Source organism: Berghia stephanieae, chromosome 2, assembly GCF_034508935.2.
Source record: "Berghia stephanieae isolate SIO BIC M18660-M18661 chromosome 2, UCSD_Bste_1.3, whole genome shotgun sequence".
Classification (NCBI taxonomy): domain Eukaryota; kingdom Metazoa; phylum Mollusca; class Gastropoda; order Nudibranchia; family Aeolidiidae; genus Berghia; species Berghia stephanieae.
The window spans coordinates 123,045,150-123,054,231 of NC_088361.1; the positions used below are offsets into that span (position 1 = coordinate 123,045,150).

At 35.9% G+C, this 9,082-nt stretch overlaps 1 protein-coding gene across 2 annotated transcripts in view; it reads right to left on the reverse strand.

The window, feature by feature from the left end:
- The window catches only part of LOC144966475 (uncharacterized), a 58,641-nt gene extending 51,643 nt beyond the window's left edge, over positions 1–6,998 (reverse strand). The window contains exon 1 of one of the 2 annotated variants that reach the window (XM_078903062.1): positions 6,717–6,998. The gene's annotated coding sequence lies outside the window, so the exon portion shown is untranslated. Of the gene's footprint in view, positions 1–1,196; positions 1,727–6,716 lie in introns of those variants that run through there. The other variant, XM_078903061.1, reaches the window with a different exon arrangement.
- Between the last annotated feature and the right edge of the window lie 2,084 nt (positions 6,999–9,082).

The following is a 9,082-nucleotide window of genomic DNA, read 5'->3' on the forward strand; positions in this document are numbered from 1 at the left end:
CTACATGTTACATGATGCTGTTGGTCAGGGGCCCCTTGTAAAGCGCTTTGAGTTTGAGCACATTAAGTGGATATCGCGCTATATAAAAGATCAGTTTTTTGGGGTTTTTTTTTTACTTGGTTATATAATAATATAATGATAGAATATTATAATTTAGCAGTACAACAAATGCTTTAACAGTCGACATCAGTGGCGTGGCATGCTTACAGTATAAGGTGGTGCCAGAATAAGAGGAAATGACTAAAAACATGCTATATTTGTAAATACAAAAGAAAGAAAAATAATTAAAGAAAAGACTTACTCAAATAAGTAAGAGGCGGAATATACCATTTTTCAGTTGTTGTTTTTTTTTTTTCTTTTTTGTTATTGTTTAATGCTGTAATTAATTTTAAAAGATGGATGTGGTGCCAGGCACCAAATCAACCAATACAGCCACGCCCCTGGTCGATATATTGATTGGTATGAAATGGAAATTTGATTGTAGGTACTGCTAAGTAACAAATGACGAAGCAGGCACTGGTCATTTTTATCTTTGGCATGCTAAGGGAATCAATTGATCACTGTGACAAACCCTGGAAAATAGCTATAATGTGTACATATTTACTTATTAACCAGTTAACTGTCGTTGAGTCTGGAGAGACTCGTATTTAAAAATTTGGCCAGAAAACTCGACCTTCAAATATCGATCGATTTAAATGACCCTCATCTTGGAAAAGAAAATCAAACCTGGGCTTCGTGCGTTTTTTTTTTTTTTTTTGTTTTTTTTGTTGTTTTTTTTTTGTTTTTGTTTTTTTGTTTTGTTTTTGTTTTGTTTTTGCTTGTTTTTGTTTTTGTTTGTTGTTTTTTGTGGGGTTTTTTGAGGGGGGGAGGGGGGGTTGTTTTTTTTTTTGTTTTTTTTTTTCCAAGATGAGGGTCATTTAAGCCGATCGATATTTAGAAGGACGAGTTTTCTGGCCAAACTTTAAAATATGACTCTTGCCAGAGCACGACAGTTAACTGGTTAATATTTAATAGTCTGACGTCAAAAAAAACTCGAAAGCTTCGTTGTTTTTCAACTGTTTTTGAGTTCACTTAAAACTTCTACACGACTCATAGTTTTATATTTCTAAGCCTCGGACAGAATCCTGTTATAAAAGAGTTTAATTGTATTCATTTTTAAAAAACGTTACAGCACGGTACATAGAAAAGATACTTACTTTGTATAATCTAAGCCAGGAATGATATGTGTCAAATCTCGTCAAATTATTTTGTAATCCTATTTCGAGGATCATCGAAAAATCAAATCAAAAATCAAAACAATCAACCAAATAATCTGACCATGGGATCCAGTAAATCCGGAATGAAACAATGCTAGGTGTTAAATCGCCTTCAAAATTGCTCACATTTGAACTTGTTACAATAGAGCACAATTTCAAAGCTTCTGTGTTTATTTAAAGAATATTACTTTTATTGTTGGTGAACACTTTGTTAACTATAAAACATTCAATAATCGACAATGCTAATAAAAAGACATCAAAATTAAGTATGATGTTCAAAATTTATTATGTTTTTTTTTACAGTTAAAACACAAAAGATCGTATAAATACTGTTTTGAAAAGTCACAGCTTGGGAAAAAATATTCACGGAAAAAGCATGTTTTTAAAGATATAATATTTCAATCTAGAATATCTCTGGTCGAGAGTTCAATGAGACGTTTTCCCCTGTGTTGTGTGTACAGAGTAGGAGTGTGTAGTAGTAGTAAAAAAAAAAAAGTAAATTGGAGAGGAGATAAGGGGAGGGGGAGGACAATTTCCACGCGAGCAATTCTCAATTAGAATCCTTAAAATTTTGGTTGATGGGATAACGAGGCAGAGGACAGAGACGAGAGGTAGATGGAGGCGTTTGCCAACCCCGTGACAGGCTAGTTATGACAGCATAAAGGGTTTAGAAGCGACCAAAGGTGAATAGAGAGACGTTTGATGGGGTTTTGGGTGTCGGGATTGTGTCCTAGAGAGCTCCGCCTCTCTATGTCTCTACTCCGCCTTCCTTTTCTGCTTTCTTGATGTCATGCTTCGATGATTCAACCCGCTGTCGTTTTAAAAAAATGCTCAGTTATTATTATATCTATCATAACTGTTTTCAAATATTTTATTTACTTAACTCTGAGATTTATTGTTTATGGCAGAAAGGTGAATATTTTGTTGAAGGGGTATGTAGGCTCCTGACAAAATGCCTTTTATCAATTTTGACCATTTTCTTTTTACTCAAAGTTTAGTTTAAATGAATTAATATGACCATAACATCTAAATGCTCCAACCAATTAGAGAATTTTTGACAATTTTTGATGGCTTTATTTTCATTGGAAGATTTGAAGTTAAAAAACATTCTGTTCAAAACGGGAAAAAAGGCATTTTTACAGTGTGCATCAGTTTTGCGACACTCTCCTTCAGGTTTATGCAAACAACCTGAATTGATTATCTTGTATTTAAATCATGGAACCTCGCATGCGCACTAGTGTCAAATATTGTGCGTGTATGTGTTGGGAGGGGGGGGGGTGGATTGAGCTGTCAGATGAAACCAACGAAAGTTAGACCTATGATGGCATCTCTTACATTCTTTGACGAAAAAATGAGCCCTAGCCATAGACACCTTTATTATATTATGCCAAGCAGTCGAAACATTCGGCCCTTGGTGACACCAATTAATTATGTATTTCGACCGCCACTGTGAAAATTGTGAGCAATGGTCGGGATCTGTGGGGCTGATTGTTTCGCATAACAGATCCAGTGCTTGCAAGAGTAACATTGTTTTCTTCTCCAATGGAAAGGGGGGGGGGGCATATTTTGCTTTGTTTATGTTTATCTTTATCTTTTAGTAATCTTGTTGGTTTTGCTTGCTTATTTTGTTTGCTCTCTCTCTCTCTCTCTCTCTCTCTCTCTCTCTCTCTCTCTCTCTCTCTCTCTCTCTCGTTTTTTTTTTCAATGGACGTTACAATCTTGTTTGATAGTTTGATATATTTACACAAGGAGATGTTAAGCGAGCGTCCTCTTGTGCAAAACTGATGATCATAAATTCCTCTTTAGGCTACGTTAGTTCGTGGGGCTTAAATTGTGTCAGTGCGATAAATTGCCTCTTTCCTATCTTATACTGAACGTAGTCTTACATGCATGATGCATTATTTCACCAAAAGGTAGTATATTCTATATATATATATATAGACATCATAGGTATAAAATCACAAAGGCTAAACTGAAAGTAAAGTGAATAAGAGAAAGCCACAAGTGATACAATGGTTTTACCTCAAGAAACTGCAGTATATCATTTTTCATTTTCAATTTCAAACTTGCACCCTGGTTCCTTTCCAAATAGATCGCATTATAACCCGATGTTCAATACCAACATAATACAGTCATCCAAAATCTGGTGCTGTTCAAGCCTTCCCCCCCCCCCCCCTTTTTCCACTCCCCTCTCCTCTTAAATCTCTCACCTATTACTCCCCTCAATTCTCATGGTTACAAATTAGACTAATCCTCGTGTTGATACAGGGCGATTTAATAATGACGGGTTTCTGTCGAATTAATTTGATAGTAGGAATTTCTTGCTACCTTTAGACAGGACGCTAATCAACAGCAAAGTACTTTCCGCTAGATTTTTAACAGACCCAGCTACTCAGACTGCATTGGGATCGAAATCGGTTTCTATGCTTGTATGTGAAACCTGTACTCTACGAGCGAGTCACCCCCCCCCCCAACCCCCCATTAAGAGATAAGCTATTCACCTTCTTTTAAAGAGTTACGTGGATTTGAGTCCATTCATGCTAGCCATTTAAATTGATAATTGCAATGTCTTGCCATCTTTAGACAGGACGCTAATCTACAGCCAAGTACTTTCAGTCAGATTTTTAACAGCTCAGCTACTCAGACTGCATTGGGATCGAAATCGGTTTCTATGCTTGTTGAACCTTTATTCTACGACGCTAATCTACAGCAAAGTACTTTCCGCTAGATTTTTAACAGACCCAGCTACTCAGACTGCATTGGGATCGAAATCGGTTTCTATGCTTGTATGTGAAACCTGTACTCTACGAGCGAGTTACCCCCCCCCCCCCAACCCCCCATTAAGAGATAAGCTATTCACCTTCTTTTAAAGAGTTACGTGGATTTAGTCCATTCATGCTAGCCATTTAAATTGATAATTGCAATGTCTTGCCATCTTTAGATAGGACGCTAATCTACAGCCAAGTACTTTCAGCCAGATTTTTAATAGCTCAGCTACTCAGACTGCATTGGGATCGAAATCGGTTTCTATGCTTGTGGAACCTTTATTCTACGAGCATTCCCCCCCCCCCCCCCCATTAAGAGATAAGTTACTCACCTTCTATTGAAGAGTTACGTGGATTTGAGTCCAAGAGAAAAAAAAAAAAAGATAATCAAGTAATGCCATTATCACACGAGTTTGTTCACATATGTTCACATTCATGCTTGCCATTAAAAAAAAAAATATCACCTGTTACGATGGTTCGGTTAAATTAAAATCCTAGGGTGTTTTAAAATCAGTAGATATTACCAGAGGTGTAAATCAGTAATGACGAAAAAGTCGAGCAATCTTGATAGTGGTCAGTTACCGGATGGAATAAAGATCACAAAACCTTGTCCCCGCATTGTTTTTAGATAAGCAGTAGGCTTACTTGAGTTTCCTGCTTAAGGGGGGACCTGTAGTCAAAAATCCATTTTTGAGTGTAATGCTAATATTGCTATTCCCTTGTTATTTTCAGGTAGTAGGAGGTCTAATTTGATAATTAACACCAAAAAAAGCCAAAAAAAAATATTTTTTTAGACATAGTGACGTACAGTTGTGAGCACTAGTGTAAAAGGGGCACATGCAGCTCAGACGTAGGGTACTGTATGAAATCAAAAGTATCCCAAGTGACTTATTTAAGATATAAAGGTCTTTGTTTCTTTCTCATTTGCTTCCAAAATATGACATTAAAATCCAAACTAAACCTTGCTTTCTTCATGAAACAGTAAGCCTCAAGTAAAAGAAAAAAATATTGAGCTTTATGTAGCTTTATGTAGCGCAATATCCACTAAATGTGCTCAAAGCGCTTTACAAGGGGTCCCTGGTCAACAGCAACATTTAACATGTAGGACGGGACATGACGCCTGTTAGGCGATATTACAAATTTTCGGACAAAGGTACTCATTTTACACCTGAGTACGGTGAGAGAATGTGAGTAAAGAGCCTTTTCCAAGGACTCAACTATGCGCCGAGCGCGAGGCTCGAACCCAGGACCTTCCGATCCGAAAGCGAGTGTCATACCACTAGACTACATAGCTGCACAAGAGATTAGTAAGAGAGATTACACTCACACATGCACACACACATATATAAATATATATTATATTATATATATATATATATATATATATATATATATATATATATAATATATATATATATATATATAGTGATCTTAAGTTGAGGAGACAGCTCATAATATAGTGAGATCCTGATAAATCCAAAATTGCCGGAGCAGGCTTTAAGAAAGGTTGACTTTATTCATTAGCAATGGAACCAAATGTTGACCTTGATGCAGAAGTTGAATTTAAGAGTGTTGATGTCGGTTCATGTCATGTAACAAGTCACCGAATGGGTATTTATGATAGCTATGTCATATTTTATACATTAACCCACTCAACTCAGGAATTAAAGGACACCTTTCAAACACTAACGAAAATTGTAAGACTGTTAGTGCAAAAAGACGCCTAAAATGGGTCTTTTATTGTATTATAGGAAAATCGGTTTCTTTTCTGACTGGCTGGGGAATTCAATGAAGCATTGTCAAGCGCATTAAGCATGGTGAATCCGTGGAAATGCGCTATATGAATGTTCACAATCATTCTTTACAATGCCCATACTAGAAATCAATATCTGTGTGAAATTAACAACGGTTAGATACATTCTAGCATAAGAGATATAAAGGGTCAAATGATTAAGAGGCTTTTTTAAACCAAATCCTTCATTGAGAGCGATATCCACTTTTGTGCTCAAAGCGCTTTACAAGGGGTCCCAAGACATCAAAATACTTAACATAAAGGACGTCATGCAATACGCTTTTTCATTATTATTTTTTTCTGGGGGGGGGGGGGGGGGCAGAGACAACTGTAGACATCATTTTACACTGATGTGCGATGAAAGAATGCGTGTAAAGAGTTTATAATATTTTTTAAGGACTCGTCTTTACGCCGCCAACAGTGAGCCACGAACTGGAGACGCTCAGGGCCAAAGACGTGTGACATACCACAAGACCACATAGCAGCACAAAAAAATAGTATAAACAAACTAGTGAACGGCCTAGCCTTTGGTTGTGGAAAAAGATACCTGAAGCTTTGAGTCTCAAAATATTAGCAGAAAGGTAAAAAATGAAGCGGTGTGGAAGCTAAATGCAATAGAAAAGAAATAAAATGAACTTTATGAATATTAGAGTCCTTCATTAGCAAGTATCTGAATACTGCTACCTACAATCAATTGCTTCATACTATTTTGTTGTTATTTTAAAACCGATTTTTAACATTGTTTTATGCTGTCGAAGAGTCTACTCTCTCCGAAATATTATTATTATTTTATATTATTTTTGAAGTGTTCCCAATTTTTCACGCACTTTGCTCAAACCTGTATCAGTTTTTCAACAAAAGACAAACAAACAAACAAAAAAATCATAATAATATTATACTCACCTGAATTAAATTCAAAGCTGGTGTCTTGAAAAAAGTATTGACTGAAAAGCTTGGAATTATTATAAACTTCAATGTTTCACAATCGTGTAATTATTAACCTTGCCCTTCCTATAAGAAAAGTTTCATCGGCAATGTTGTTATAATTGGAATAGATCCAAAAACAATCTCCACAAATCGGAGACATCACAAATCTGGTACCACTCTTCGGCCGATTCAAAAGACCAAAAAAAAAATCAAAGAGAATCCTCTTGGCGTCGTAGTGTTCATCACCCTTTTGTGTCTAATCTCCATTCATTTCGTGCTGGCCCCACCCCCCTCGTTACGGAAGCTCAGACTTGTCAATCTTTGCTCCACAGGGCCCCAAAGTAGTTCACTGCGACAATCCCGACCCTCGCTTAATGCCCTCGGGATTACATTAGGGCAAATTAGGTGTTGAGGCTGTTTAATAATCACAGCTCAGAGACTCACTACATCCTTCATCTCGTAGACACGAATAGAGCAGACAGCTCTCTTTCGTTGCTGTAATGGCTCAATTTGGTGAGCTATTCAAATTCATTTGGTAGTTAAAAACAATTAATCGCTTCATACGTGCTCAATAACATCAACTTTATTGACGTGGGTTTGTTTTGTTTCCTAGTTTTTATCTCAACGCCCGAACTAATCTGGCTAAACAATATAACGAGCCAATTTAAATTGAAATGAGTCGGATTGTGAGAGAAAGAGATGAGATTGGTTTACAATTCAAAGACAAGGAGCGGGCAATGTTGATGGAGCATCGTTGATAGGAAATGTACTTTGATATGAAAATAAATATACCTAATTTTTATGACAAGAGTTAAAAGACAGAAATTTTGCAATCCATTCTCATTCTCGCATTCATACCCACAAAAAAAAATAAAACGATGTAAATTTTAACATAGGCTTTTCATATTATTATAGTTCAATGTTCATTGTTAAGGGAATTCAGAGTGGCAAAATTACTGGTCCAAACCCTGTTCTAGAACAGATTAAATGGTTGAACTGATTCATCCTTATATAAATAGAAATTATTCAACCGGCCAATGAAGCAGGGGCCTATTCCGACTTATGCAGCGTGAAATGGAAATAACCGCTCATTTCTGTATGAATGTGATGTGGAAGATTTCCAGTTAATTATTGCATTTGTGTTTGGCTTAGACCCAGCAACCAGATCACGGCTTAATTAATGTAAAGGATTCCGCTGGTCTCTATCTTCAGGGTTGCATGGTTCCAAATATCCATACATTATATATCAAAGACGACTGTAACAAAAGTGTAGCTAATCTGGCAAATGTCTTAAAATATAAATAAATTTATGTCCGTCCAAAATCTTTTGGGACACATTCCTCTCGTCAGGAAATGACAATATGCCTCAAACATTTATTTTGTATGGTTCTCTATTTAAATCTTTTCATATTTGTATGTTGGTCATCAGGTAAAATGATGTTCTAAATATGACAATTTTGGTAGGTTCGAATCCTGTTTTCGGCAATTTATTTTTCTTTTTAAAAAAAACTTTCCTTCTATAAGAGTAAATGTTAGCACTCCCTGTCCCCTCTTTTTTTTTCTTTTTTTTTTTTTTTTTTTAGATGTTTTAACAATCCACCCTTTCCAAATAAAATAGACGTGAGAACGCCCCGCACTTTTTTCTCTTTCATTTTTTTCTATTTACTCTTACTATTTTCATTGTGAGTGAAATATATAGTGACCCGAATGGTGAATGGATGAAAATTCCTGTAAATAACCGTTTGTGGAGTGTGTCGGCAGTTAAATATTAATCCCAAGTTGAAATATTTAGAATCAAGTGTAATTATGTGACTTATTCAAGAGCTAGAATAAGTCACATGACCCTTTTCATCCCATATTAATAGATCCCGCTCGTTCAAATTTAAATGTAATTATTATGAAGGGGGTGGGGTGGGGGGAAGGGGGGGGGGGAGGAGGAAGAGTCCCTAAAAAACAGCGGAAATAATCAGGGCCAAAAATGTTGGGGTTTTTTTAATGGAGGGTGCCGTGTTAGTGTGTTAGTTACTACTACAAAACGTTAAAGAGGGACCAAAAAAAAACATAAAACAAATACAAAAAATCCAGAAAACTAACACCCAAAAACAAAATGATTAAAAATAAAAACAAGAGAGAGAAAAAAAAACACAAAAGGTTTTGTGTTGGGTGTAATAAGGATAGAAGTAACGTACTCAATCTACCAATACAACTTTAAGTAGCAAAAACGGAAAACATTATAAACACACACACAAAAAAAAACAATAACAAAAAAAAACAACGACAACAAACAAACAAACAAAAAAGCCCACACAAAAAAAAACAATTAAAAAAACAAAAATAAAAGA